This window comes from Cricetulus griseus, chromosome 6 (genome assembly GCF_003668045.3).
Source record: "Cricetulus griseus strain 17A/GY chromosome 6, alternate assembly CriGri-PICRH-1.0, whole genome shotgun sequence".
Lineage (NCBI taxonomy): Eukaryota > Metazoa > Chordata > Mammalia > Rodentia > Cricetidae > Cricetulus > Cricetulus griseus.
Genome location: NC_048599.1, coordinates 104,428,033 through 104,442,467, shown reverse-complemented (window position 1 = coordinate 104,442,467; position 14,435 = coordinate 104,428,033). Strand labels below are relative to the sequence as shown.

At 36.8% G+C, this 14,435-nt stretch overlaps 1 protein-coding gene across 6 annotated transcripts in view; it reads right to left on the bottom strand.

Annotated features, from left to right (window-relative positions):
- Positions 1 to 14,435, bottom strand: part of Tlk1 (tousled like kinase 1) — a 128,029-nt gene that overhangs the window by 46,020 nt on the left and 67,574 nt on the right. The window contains exon 2 of one of the 6 annotated variants that reach the window (XM_027420215.2): positions 13,335 to 13,403. The exons of the other annotated variants lie outside the window; for them this stretch is intronic. The gene's annotated coding sequence lies outside the window, so the exon portion shown is untranslated. The remainder of the gene's footprint in view (positions 1 to 13,334; positions 13,404 to 14,435) is intronic. 6 annotated transcript variants of the gene reach the window in all.

Below are 14,435 nucleotides of genomic sequence, written 5' to 3'. Positions count from 1 at the left end.
AAAATTTTAAATTATAACACAAAATTATTACTGTCAATGTAAAAATCAGCTTTCCTTTTGAGCATATAAAGCATTCAACAGTGCTCACAGAATGCAAATGCAATCACTGACATGCAATTTATTTACAAGATAAAACTAAAGTTCACAGTTACAGAATTTGGCTTAAGGGAAAATGAGAAATCTGAGAATTAGCCCTTAAGTGAAGAAAAGCAGAAAATTAACTGTTTCCTATTTTTCACTATTCATAGATATTTACGTCTATAAAAAGTAAATTTCAATGAGAAAATAGGGACAGAACACAAACTGACATATTTAACCCAAACTAAGAGACCATTCACCTGGATGCCTAGCAATTATTACTCAAGAGCAATTACAGTAAACACATAGATGATGCTTAAACCACTGGTGAGCAAAGTATGAACAATAGGTCAACTTGGCTCACGTATTTAGTCCATGGCTTATACTCTTTTCTTGAGACAGTCTTATATATAACCCAAGCAGATATCCACCTGCCCCTATCTTTTGAGTAATGGGATCAAAGACTTGAACCACCACTCCTAGCTGTAACTTTGAATTCTTTACAGATAAACATTCTATCTTCTCCCCACCTCTCACTTCAGGGTCTAGCATGTAGTTATTACTAGACAAATACATGAATAGTTATTTTAATAACTTAAGATTTGTACTGCTCATGCTACATATCAAGGAATCCATATCAAATTTAGTTCTGTGCAATCGTAAAGTCCAAATGCTCTTTAAATTTTCTCTATTTGATGTACTACATGCCCTGAATCAAAAACTAAATGAATTAACTACAAGGTATTTCAAAACATTAATACACATCTACCCATCATACACTGTCAAGTTTTTTACTTTACAGTCCATAGATTTTTTTTTAAGGAAACCCTGTCAATCTACTTTCAGAATACTACAAGCTAAAATTTTTGTTAACATCTTTATGAAGAATCCTAACCCAAATTAAAATAAACATAAATCCCCCACAATAATTTATTCATATTTCTTCCAACAATCGATGCCAACAAATAATATATATGGGGGGGCTCACTATGTAACCTTGATTGGCCTGGAATTTGCTATGAAGACCAGACTGGCCTTGAACTTACAGTGATCCTCCTGCCTCTGCCTCTTGAGTTCTGGGATTAAAGGTGTGGGTCACCTCACCCAGCCTATAACAAATGTATCTAATACCTAAGAAAATAAGATTTTTCAGAGTAAGTTAATGTCACACTGAATTTAAAGCACACCAATCCTACTGAATTCTATCTTTAGATTTTGACTAACAAACAAACAAACAAAATCATAAAATTTAGTTCTGAAAATAATACTAGAGTCAGCATTTTTTTAAATTAGAAACTATGCTCTAAATGGTTTACTCCAAGGAACACTGGTTTAGACAGGCTGAAAATGCTACATTTCAGTTGGGGGCTGAGGATAAAGGGGTATTCACCTGAGGCAAGCAGAGTTGGTTAGTGCAAACCATTAAAATGCCAACACTCCAGCTACCACAAAAGGGCTGGGATGGAATGGTGATATATTAGGTACAGATTCTCAAACACATTTGGGAAAGCATTCATTACACTGTTCACTTGATAACAATCTTAAAATATTCAACATAATTTTTGAAAGACATAAAGTACTACTTATTGTAAGAGCACTTTCTCAGTAGGGGGAAATAAAATATATCTTTGAGGAAAAGGAAAAGGTCACTTCCTTTAAAGGAGCTGGAGCAGTGATGTCATGATCACAGTAAAGATGAAAAGCCATGAGGTTTATCTCAAATGAGATGGGAGTCTGAGAAGTGATAAGGGAAAAAACTAAAAAGACAAGTCTAAAAAATTTTAAATGGAAACAAATGGTAAGATTCAGAAGGACTGTATAAAATGAGTGAAAGACAAACTGAAGCCACCGTATACTTAGGTTAGCTTGTAAAGTGAACATCACTACTAAATGCACATCTTCTCTCCTTCTGGGATGCCCTAACGTTTCTCCTTGTGAGCATCTTTCCCCTTGTGGACATGTATAGAATATAATATCCTAATAGACCAGGTACCATTGAATTTCTGAAGAGATTAATAAACCATTGATCCATTAAGTACTATGATCACTGCTGTGTCACACCAGGAATCAATTTTCTTATCAACCTAAAATGCAATACTGTCAGCATCATAGAAATGTGGGGACTGGATAAACATAGTGAGAACATGGTACCTGCAATATACTTAGCACAAAATGCTAATGATATCAAAACACAACAACCATTCTTTTATGTCAATGACTACTATATTAATCATCCCATATGTCCATGCACTTTGTTTCAAAATATTAACTACATGTTATAATGTAAAAGGATTAGCAGCTTCTTGCCCTAATACGCTTACAAGTAATTTGTAGGGTGTGTAAAACATTTTCTATTTATGTACACATTTAAATGTGTATGCATGTTGTGTGCACAATATAGTATGTAGGTATCTATGCTGTATGTATGTATGTATGTATGTATGTATGTATGTATGTATGTATGTATGTATGTATGCCACAGAACATAGTTTAGGCCACCAGCAACCCTAAAACAAATGTACATAGAATATTTTGTGGGGTTTAAATTTAAATAATGTTAGCAATATTGATATTAAACAAAACCAAATCCACAATAAAGTCTACTACTGCCAATACTCTGTCTGAGTCATTCATCTGTACACAGGCTTGTTTGAAGATTTAGAATTTGGGAAGAAAATGTGCAGAAATTCAGCAAGTATTTAATCACTACAGTGGCTCATCAGTGACAAAGTTCAAAAATCTATCTGCAATTTTCAAACTGTTCCACAGATGCCTGCAGAGAGAATAGGCTGTGTTCCAGAAATTGCTAAAGGAGATATAGACAGCTGAGCTAAGGCTGTAACCTACAGAGACACAACCTATGCTGTTACTACCCACAACTGCAGACACAGCACTTTATTTTAGTATAGTAAGATTCTCCACTGAAGAAGCAGACTGTGACTCATCACACCCAATGGTTTCCTTGAAGCAATCTAAAGAATTCAATGAAACCACCTGTGTATTTACAGGTGGTATTTACAGATTTACAAATTTACAGATGTAAAATTTGCATAGATCAAATACTTTCTATAGAACTTTTCAAATTTTTTATTACCCTTGCTTAATATGCCTTCTCTACTACCTTTCTCAACTAACCCACAGTAGCTGACCTCAGTAACGATGTACAGAATAGACCAAGTTGGATTTGTTTTAGAGTGAGGTGAAAATGATGTACAATCATAAAAGGTCCAAGAATTCTAACACACAGTAGGAGAGTGGTTAAGAGAAAAATGAAGGAAAGACTAGTATGGTGGGAATTAATTTCTGCCAACAGTTTCAGAGTCTTGGGGTGTGGCTTGTGAGTGCAGACTTGATACCTTAAAAGGAACAGGAAGGGTTTGGCTCACTCTCACTTGAGGTAACGATCTGATCATCATCCTACATCACAGCATCCTGCACCTCCAAGGGCAGAAGACCATAGTAGCTATCTACCATCATTGTGTGAGTGTTCCCAAATAAATATCTGTTACTCTTTTATTCAGGAATTCATGGACTTTATTACTTCATCTACAAACTAGCACCAGTAAAACAGTTTAACTTTACAAACGGCAGGTTTGAGACACACTACTCCAGCATTTAAAGTTGCAAGACATTTGAACTCACACAGTATAAATTTACAATATATTTTCTGGCAGTTGAAAACTTGCTCAAAAAACAAAGGCAATTTTTAAATCTCTAGAGATGGTATAATTAAATTAAAGTTGTACTTTCACTTAAAACTTGGGTGTTTATTAAGCAAAGTTTTAATAGCTAATCATGTAGCTTCTTGGTTTATGTTAAAATATGAAACTGTCTTTCCTCAATGCAAATAAAGTTTAAGGCAAGAAAACAATCCTAGTGCTGTGGCAAAATGAGGAACATAAATCATTATGGGTTATCTCTACAAGCCTCAGGTGGTATCATTAGAGTTTTTCACATAAACACATTCCACATAGGGTTACAGCATATCAATGGAAAGGGAGTGAGTTCATGAAGCCTAACTAAACATGCAACACAAACCTGACAATATCTTAACAAAATCCCCAATAGCTAACAGGGCTATATTTAATTTCTTTCCAACTAAATCTTTAAGAAATTAGAAACACTTTAGTGGGGCGATGGGAGGCAGAGGCAGGTGGATCTCTGTGAGTTGGAGACCACCGGGTCTACAAAGCGAGTTCCAAGGCAGGCTCCAAAGTAATACAGAGAAACCCCCATCTGGGGAAAACCAAAAAAGAAAAGAAATTAGAAACACTTTAAAACACAAAGAAAAGTTATACTAAACATCTTTGTTAAACTGGACTGAGAAAGGATATAATGGAGAAATTTTTGTTAATGTTACATATCAAAACCTCAATTCTTACAAGCATAGTCAACACAAGTCAATGAGCACCCTCCCCAAGAATATCAAATGTGTAAAATTATTTTTTTAAAAAAGATACTGTTTTCTCTAAACTTTAAGAACTAGATTAGAATATAGCAAATTATGTTGTGAAATTGTTCTTGCTTCTTTGTGTTTTATTACATTTGTAAAATCTATTCTAAAATATGGACATTATGATGGGCGTTGGGTGGCACACGCCTTTAATCCCAGCGCTCGGGAGGCAGAGGCAGGCGGATCTCTGTGAGTTCGAGGTCAGCCTGGTCTCCACAGCGAGTGCCAGGATAGGCTCCAAAGCTACACAGAGAAACCCTATCTCAAAAACCCGGGGAGCGGGGGCGCCGCAGGGCACGGGATGGGACATTCAAGGATACTTTCAGCTATGATGACCTGGAATTTGAATAGTCTACCTGTGTAAAAGAGACAAAACTTAATAATGAACTATTATCTGGATATCTTTGCAAGAAACTTTGACACCTCAAAGGAAATCTGTTACACAGCTAACTTTAAAACCTACCATAGATGTTTATATATTCAATGTTTTGGAATCTTATCATCAAATAAAAGTTTTTCCTTGCTGCTCTGAGTAAATAAACACATTAGCAACTTCAAGCATATTCTATTCTATGATGTATTGCTTCTATTACATGATGGTTTCATAATATTAAAGTGAGAGAGCACCGGCAAGAAGGACATGGGTAACCACTCAACTCAAATATGGGCAGTTACATTTTTAAAGCCTGCATATTTCACCTTCTTCATATATGCCCAGCATCCTCAACCATCAAAGGGAAGCCTAATACTGAAATAAGGACTCTTAGTTCTGACAATAATGTTACTTACTAACCTCCCATTCTAACCTAAGCTTTTTACTTAGGTCACTTAAAACGGAATCCCTGTATGTTAAAAAGAACATAAGTTTTCAATACTAGTCAACAGTAATTTGGTAATTTAATGTGCTGTTTTCTTTTCATTATATAGCATAACTGTTTACTGACATTTTCTTTTCTTTGGCTTTTCCTTTAAGACCTTGCTAAGTAGAATGCACCATAAAATTAGAATCAAGCTGAACTTTCTCCCTTATCCAAATTATCTTGTCAGCAGCTTTCAAGCCACAAAAGTAGAATCAAACAGCCATAGAGAACAGTTGTTAGGATGAGTTGGGTGGGTTTGGAAAGCAATAACTTGAGATAATTTGCCCTGCAGTCTTGGCATTATGTATGAGTAATTACAATGGCAAAATTTAGAACAGCAGTTTCAATTTCTGTCCCATTGTTATAGACATGAAGTGGTAACTGTCTTGTATACACATCTTACAGGTTTCTAGTTCTATACACACACACACACACACACACACACACACACACACACACACACACACACACACACACACCCCTCTGTGACATTTCTTTAAAAGGATTTATTTCTTTTAAAACTTTATTTACTTTCTGTCCGTTTTCCTGCATTCATCATGTGTGTACTATGTACACAGAAGCCAGAAGAGAGTGTGGATCCTCAGGAACTGGAGTTACTGATGGCTGTGAGCCACCATGTGGTTGCTGGGAACTGAACCTGGGTCCTCTGCAAAAATATCAAGTGCTCTTAACTATTAAGTCATTTCTCCAGACCTGCTCTGATACTTTTTAAATTTAAATAAAGTGTCACAGAATATGAACTGCTTTTCAGCCTTTAACTAAGATCAAATGTAAAATATGCACAATTCAAAATTTAATCTGAAAGGCAATTATCAATCTATACTGAACAATAGAGTACTCGTCCAGGCAGTTTTGTATTCAAAAAGCTTGGAAATTTTTCTGCCTGAGAACCACAGTAAACCAACCATATCAAACACATTTTCATAAGGGGTAACATTCAACAACTTTTTGTTTGTTCAATAATAGAAAACTATTATTCCAAAGCTTTAGAGTGTGAAGAAATCAACATTACCTAAAAAGAGTATATCCGAATTTCCAAGTGGGTAATCTGCATACTGAAATGGGGGGGGGGGTCCGCAATCTCAGGAGATTGAAAGGTGTGCCCTTCCTACTTATATGGAAATGAATGCAGATAAACAATAATGGTCCCACACTGACTTTTCCTTCATTTTCCCCCTTTTAGGAAATTAATCATGTATATATTTGGGCAAGATAGAAAACTAGCAAATATAGATCTTTATTATGAATGTACCCTTTATTGCATGGTATTATGGAAAAAAAAAAGAAAACTCCTTCCTTCTCTGCCTTCAGGGTTTCTCTGTGTAGCCTTGGCTGTCCTAGAACTCACTATGTATAACCCGGCTGGCTTTGAACTCAGAGATCTACCTGCCTCTGCCCCCTGAGTTCTAAGATACTTTTTTTTAAATAAAAGGAAAGTTACAAAGAAATTCCAGGTGTTTTGCAGGAAGTTTTAAGACTAGTAATTCATTTTGACTATTAGTCTAAATAACAAGGTGTTATATACTGATCACTATCACAAAACACCACTTCTCTTGCATAGTGTTTACCTCTGAGACAACAGTTACTGTACACAGTGCTCACTGTACACAGCAAGGCTGCTTCACTTTATGTCTTAGAAAAACAACTGACATAATAACAGTTCAGGTTTTTGATAAGTAAAATAAGGAACTACTAGTAGTAGAAAGATAAAACAGAGAAACTGATCAAGAACACCATAACCTACATCTATCTGACTCAAACACTTCAGAAGATAATGGGAGTTACAGGGTACAAAAAGCATCTCTGAAAACTGATGAAGGCATAAAGTTACATGTGTCCTTTCTAAACTGAGCATATTTATTATTTTATTTATTTAACCCATGTTTGTTTCCGTTTTTTGAGGCATGAGTTTCTCTGTGTATCCCTGGCTGTCCTGGAATTTGCTCCGTAGAACAAGCTGGGATTAGAAGTGTGTGCCACCACTGCCCACAAACATTAAATTGAACACATTTAAACCAGAGCAAAAGCAAAGCAATGTATTAAGGGAAATGGGAATAAAAAATAAAATTTCTAACTTTTTTATGATGAAATTCATTTTTAAGCTCACTTTTTTCTACTGAGTACTTAGACTAGGGCATTAAAGAAAAGGTGGCTGGCAAGTGAGATCCTTCCTGTGTCTGTTAGCTTGTCTCTATATATACATATCAATCACCTGGCAATTAGAGGAGGAAAGAGAAGAAGGGAAAGAGCTGAGAGTGTGTACTAAACTAGGCAAAGCTAAGAAATGCTCCAGGTGCTACAATCCTCTCAGCTCCTGTGTACCTTTGGCTTAACACCCTTAATGCTAAATAACACAACACCCCCCAAAACAGAAAAGCAAACTAGTTCTAGTAATAAAATATATTTGTAAATGTTACTGTTCAAATCTAGTTTAGCTTATGCAGTATTACAGAAGGTGAGTATTAAAGATAAATCTGAGGTAAAATGGAATGATATGGTTTCTGTTTTATAAACATAAGACACTGTAGAGTATATTATAGGTATGCACACATAAGAAACACAGACTACTATGTTTCTCCTATGTTAATTACTGAAAATAACAATTCAATGATATAAGCAAGGCAGAGAAAAACATCCTAGGACACCCAAAACTAGAGACAGAGTGGGAATACTGATGGTATTAATAATTACAAACTCCAAATAAGCTAGACATTACTTGATTTGTCTTTGTTTACTGAGCTAAGAGGGGTGGGACAGCAACTGTACAGAATTTAGAAAAAGGGGAGAAAAGACCATTGTATTTACACGGGGAAGACTCCTATTACAGAACTGCAAACAGGTAGTTCAAAGCAGGTTCTACAACACAGGAACACCATAGAACTATTAACAATTAGGAAATATAGTCTCCTTGACATAGCTAAACAGCAGATAAAGAATACACCTTAATTCTAATCTCTGTAGGTAGCTAATGATTGTTTCTGTGAAATTTTAGCCACAACTCAAATCCAAATTCATACTTTATTTATAAAACAGAAAACCGGTGCTAGAGATACAGCTCAGGAGATATACTACACATGGACCTAGGTTTACTTACCAATTTGGGGGAGGGGAGGAGAAGGGGCTACAGAAAGAACCTGTTTCTACTCTAAGGGAGGAAAAAGGGCTACTGGATATCCTGAGCTGTCTACCTCTCCAACACACAGGAAAAAGAATGCTCCTAGCTCTGTCTATGACTAAGGTCCACTTACTGTCTGGACTTTATTCATTCCCACCCTCTTCCTATCGTCTCTCTTCAGCACTTTCCTTGATTCCATCCCAATGCTGCTAGGGTCCTTCTTTCTTGTATTATACATCAAGACTGTGACTCTAAATACTGTTTCCCTTCTGTCACAATCAAGATTCTGTTAAATGCAGTCAATATTTGCTGTCACTATTTCATTGCTTTCCAATCACTCTTTTCCAGCTCAACTCTAGCACCTTGATCCCCTTCATCTATGATCTATGGGACCTGAACCTACATATCAAATCTTAGGGCTTTCTCCAGTTCTACCTAATCTCTTCACTGCTTTCCCCACTGACTACCAATCGGAACAGAGGCAGCAGTTTGACACTTGGTAAAGAGCTCATGTGTGGATCAGCCTTTTCAACCTGAGCTAGAGGTGAGAGCTAGTGGCTGGTTGCTTTGCTTCCCTGATCTTCATGTTGAACCCCAATCTCTGTCACTGGTGGAGATTAGGGAAGCAAAGCAGCAAAGGAGCTCTTACCTCTAACAGGCCTGGGGCATTCCTATTCTCAATGTGGCTTAGAGTTTTCTTGCTTATTATAATATAAAATTACAGGTATACTACACAACCTTCAGTCAAGCTTTAATAAGCCATAAATAATATATCACTATAGGATCCCTCTATAACTCTTTAATATTGTTGAGGACACAGTGATGGTTAATCTTGCCTGTTAACCTGGGATTTAGGGCCACTTAGAAGACAAATCTCTATGTATGAAGATGGCACCAAGAGCTGAGGTCTCTGAATAAAATGGTGGAGACAAGTGGAGCACCAGGACTCTTCTCTGTCTGCTTTCTGACCATGGACACCATGTAACCAGCTGCCCTATGCTCCTCCCACCAGAGCCAAAGCTGCTATCACTGCCGTGCCTTCCTACCATGATGAAACAAGCTTCGAAGTATGAGTCAAACAAACCAACCAACACAATGGGGTGGAGGGAGCTCTCAGGGATTATGTATTGAAGACATGAGCATAGGTATGCCAAGGACCCCAAGGCTCCTGGTCCATGTGCAGATGTTGACAGTGAGCACTAAATGTGACACAGCCTGAGAAGGCTCCCCTAAGAGATCCCCTACCAAGATTATCTAAACTTGATTCCTTGTTCAGCTGTATACAAGAACCCCACCTCCTCCTTCAGCCATACACAAGAAACCTGCCTCTTTCACTCAGACGTATAAAATAAACACGCTAAATTTCCTCCTCTTCATCAAAATGCAGTCCACCTTATCCCAACTGTATTCTGTGTATGTCTGATGTTTTCTTCATTCCTCACAGTCCCTGAGAGGTGAAGGTTAAGATAAATTTCTTTCCTTACGCTGTTCTTATCAGGTATTCTACAACAGTAATGAGAAAAATCTAGCACAACCCAAACGGCATTCATTTGGATGAGTTACAAATATTAAGTATTTACCATTTCAAGATTTTGTCACACTAGAACATACAAAAACACCATCAGTGTGGTGGCACCATAAATGTGGTATCTGGAAATTCTCTATAGACTCTAAGAAAAACAAAAGAAAACAGACATCAATGTGATAGCACAGCTACAAAAACTCCCTGGAGCAAGTTTTAGGAGCCCTTAGACTGCATTTTAAAATGGGGTTGTCTGTACCTAAGCCTTTGTTACTACCCATGCCAGAGAATTCTAGGTCTTTACCTCTAGTCTTCTGCTACCTGCAGTACCATCTCACTTATCCATCTCAGAAAGACAAATTCAAGACTGTACAGAATTCAACTTACTACCATTTATTTCACTCTCCTTCTGATTCGTCTATCTCAAAGACAAACTCATTTAAATCATCTAGGCTCTTTCCCATTCCTTCTTTTTCTCAATATCATCAAATTCTATTAATTCTTTTTAAATCTAGTGGGATGCAAGGGCTTTTTAAAAAATGCTGCAGAGCCCTAAGCACCTAGGAATTCACTGCACATTAAAGTTTGTGAAGCATGCCCTAGGTGGTGACAGTCATAGTAACTTCTCAGTAAACTCTAAGATTTGGGGGGTGGGGTAGGGAGGAGAGCAGAGTCTGAAAGTCAACACTAAGAACAGTGTAATTAGAGCCCTCAGGGACTGGCATTTTATAAAGAAGGCAGTATGGCCTCACAAAGTCATCTCCTTAACTCCAGTCTCATCTCCCTCAAATTCTATCCTCTACTCTGGGACCAGTGGGAGCCTTCTATACTTCTATTGTTTGTTTGTTTGTTTCCCCCACTTCAAGGTTCTCCCATCACCTTAACTCCAAATCCCTCACCATGAAATTCAAGGGCCTTTAATAAAATGTGGTCCCCATTTCACATTCCGTATCACAAGTTTGCAAGTCACTGAGATCTGTTAGGTTGCTTGGTAAAATGTCTTTGGTGGTCTGACGTGCCCTAGGCCTGAAAACCACCGCTGTATCTTCATAACCAAACTGGTCCTGCTTCCACACAGAAGCACAGACACCACAATCCCTCAGCCTGGTGCCTCCTCACTGTCTTATCCTCTGGGATGCTAATGCACCTCGTCTCTTTCTGTCTACCTTCCCTCACAGGCACACAGAACTGAAGGCCTCTTACTCTTGGCTCTCATAGTACCTTGCCCTCACACTGTTCACAAAACACTGTTTAATGTCTGTCTGCCTCCTCTCAAATGCTGATTTCACTTGAAGGTAGAGATGATATCCTATTTATTTTCATATTCTGTGGCTGGGCTAGATTAGCAGACAACTGATACACAATAAATACTCACATAGAATGATGTAAAAGAAAACAACCCAGAACCTTCATATCTAACAAGTACCTGCACTATCAAATGGAAAGCATCTGTGTGATACGTGTGTGGGTACTTGTGAATGAAGGTGCACAAGTGTGTAGAGGGGCCAGAAGTCCATGTCAGTTGTCTCCCTCATTCTCTACCATATTTTTTGAGCCAAGGTCTCTCACTAAATCTGGAGCTCACTGATTGGCTAGACTGGTTGGTCAACAAATCAAAGTGATCTGTCCCCTTGAGCACAAGGGTCAAAGGCATGCAGCCATGCACAGTTTTGTATGTGGGCGCTACGAATTCACACTCAGGTCCCTGTTTTTGCACAGCATACTTTACTGATTGAGACAACTTTCCAACCCCCACAAAAGGTTTTTATTCTGCAATCCTACAGATAAAAAAAAAAGTCATATGTAAGAATACATAGATGAACTGAAATAAAAGCGTAAGTTTAAGTACATTCAATTAATCTAATACTGACTACGAGGTGTTTTTCAGTTTTAATAGTAAGAAGAGAGAAGAAAATACGATTCTGGGTGTATGAACAGAAGACAAGTGAGGAAAGAGTTAAAATCGAAGTACTAAAAGAGCAAACAGATAATGTTCAACTGATGAACCAAAACAGAATGTGCACACATTTCTATTCAAATTTGTAAGTAAATGTCAAGAGGAAAAGCTAAAATAACTGAGGTTAGGGTATGGTTACGTGAGAGGACAGCTAATTAAAAAACATAAACAAAACTTCCAGTACTACTTGCATGCAGAAACAAACACTATTATTTAAAATATATAGTAGGATGCTAGGATTGTAGCTCAGTAATAGAGTGTCAAGGCCTTGGTTACATTCCAAAAATAACAATCAGGAAACAAGATTACCAAAAAAGAGTAAGTGATGTCAGGAGATAAAGGAAACTACCTAAATTATACTATTCAATGTATGTAGTACAAAAAGTGCTTCCACCTCACGACCATTTAACACCCAACCCCTTAAATCATGACCTATGAACATTTGTATTGGGTATGTATAAAATTTCATCTCAAGGAAACTCATTAAGGTTCCTACTACAGAGATAAAACCAGAGACTCATTTTCCTTAGATAAGTAACTTCTGGCATGGAAATGTAGAACAAACAACAAAAGTCACTTCTTTGAATATTAGAGAACATGTACAATCTGAAAAAATGTCAAAATACTGTGCCACTGAGCCTAACTATCAATTGTAAAAATCCCATATACAGAACACAGGGCAGCAAAAGCCAAATGATTTTTAAAACTTTTATATTGCTGCCCAATGTCAAAATGTCTATACAAATAAATCTATGTACAAGTAATACAGCTACTTAAAATCCAACTAAAAATATAGTCATGGAATTCTTTAAAAGGAAATTTTATTATAGATTAATTCCTCTAAAAGAATCCAAGTATTTGATCTATAACTTGTATTGAGAATATTGGTAACTAAGGAAACATGAAACACTTCATCCCCTATAAAGATCTTATATAGGGAACCTAACTTTTACTATGTTTTGCTACTATAAAAATATATATATATATATATATATACACACATATACACACACAATATATATATATATGCATATATATACAAATATATATATGGTTAACAGAAATGAAAAACACCTAGTTATTTTATTGCTCTTCATAATACAAGATTATGAAAGAACATGTAAAATTATTGAATATACTCATCTATGAAAAAATATCAAGAATATTCCAAAGTCCAAAAGAAATAAAGTAGAAATATTCCTGATAGGTTGTTTTGTTTTTTAACTCCTTGGAACAGAACTAACCTATTTTAAAGGTCTTAGTACATACGTGCTAATCTGAAAAACTAAACTGAGATAACTGAAGCTACAGGGGCAACTAACGCTTACCTCAAGGGAACCTACTGCAGATAAAGTCCCGTCACTTGCACAGTCCTTTCAGCTGCCTGCCAGTTGTCTCTGTGGAAGGGAAAGCCTGATGAGTGAGAACCCTATGCCACACTCCTGTGGAGTGTAGGGTGCCTGTACAACTGCACAAAACTGCCTACCTACAGGTTCCTAGATACTCTCAATAACAAACAGCTACAAAGATGCCACCTTTGAGTTTCTCTCTCCATTGAACAAGGAAGCCAAATGCAGTAAGAATTCCTGAGTGTTAATGACCTACTGACAGAAAAAGACTACAAGAATCAAGTACAAATGAGTTACACTGACAGAAAAAACAGAAACATATACATGCCGCATACATACACACATAAACTGGTTAAAATTAATGGACAGAATTGTATAACCTGAGAGAAAGGCTAGACCCACAAAAAGTCATTGTATCAAAACATCAATACTAAACCCAAACACATTCGTGTCCACCATTTTCAAAAGACGCCATCGAGTATATCATGCACAGAATGGACCATACTGTGGACCTAAATGTCCACTTATAAATACCACGTACTTTCTTGGTGAGGTCAGTAAATGGGTGCTAGCAAAGGGGATTTATTGTATGTTTTAAAACTATGTAAAATGAAACCCATCAGCTTGATTTCACAAGAAACTCTATAAAGAAGAAAGGTATATTTTTATAACTAGGCAAGCATACAAACTCTTATAAAGATCAAACTAAGATGAGAACTACTAAAAATTTGAAAACTACGGAATGCAGCATATTTTAAAACCCACCTTCATCTTACAAAACCATGAAAGGCTGGTCTTCCATTGATAACACCTTTGTATTATTCATGTGCAAATTAGGCTACAGAATCAAAAAATTATTCTCTCTAATACCAAATATAATCTTCAATCTAAATTGTTGTGTTTCATCAAGGCTACCCCCACTCCCTACTATTGCCCAAGGGGATGAGGAACTACATGGAAAATTCTAAAAGAAAACATTAGCCTTCAATACCACGGTTGTTAAGGGGAAGGGAGGGGCACTCATTTAAAAGATGACTCCAGCTTTTACTTTCCCAGCACCACATTTAAAATAAAATTACT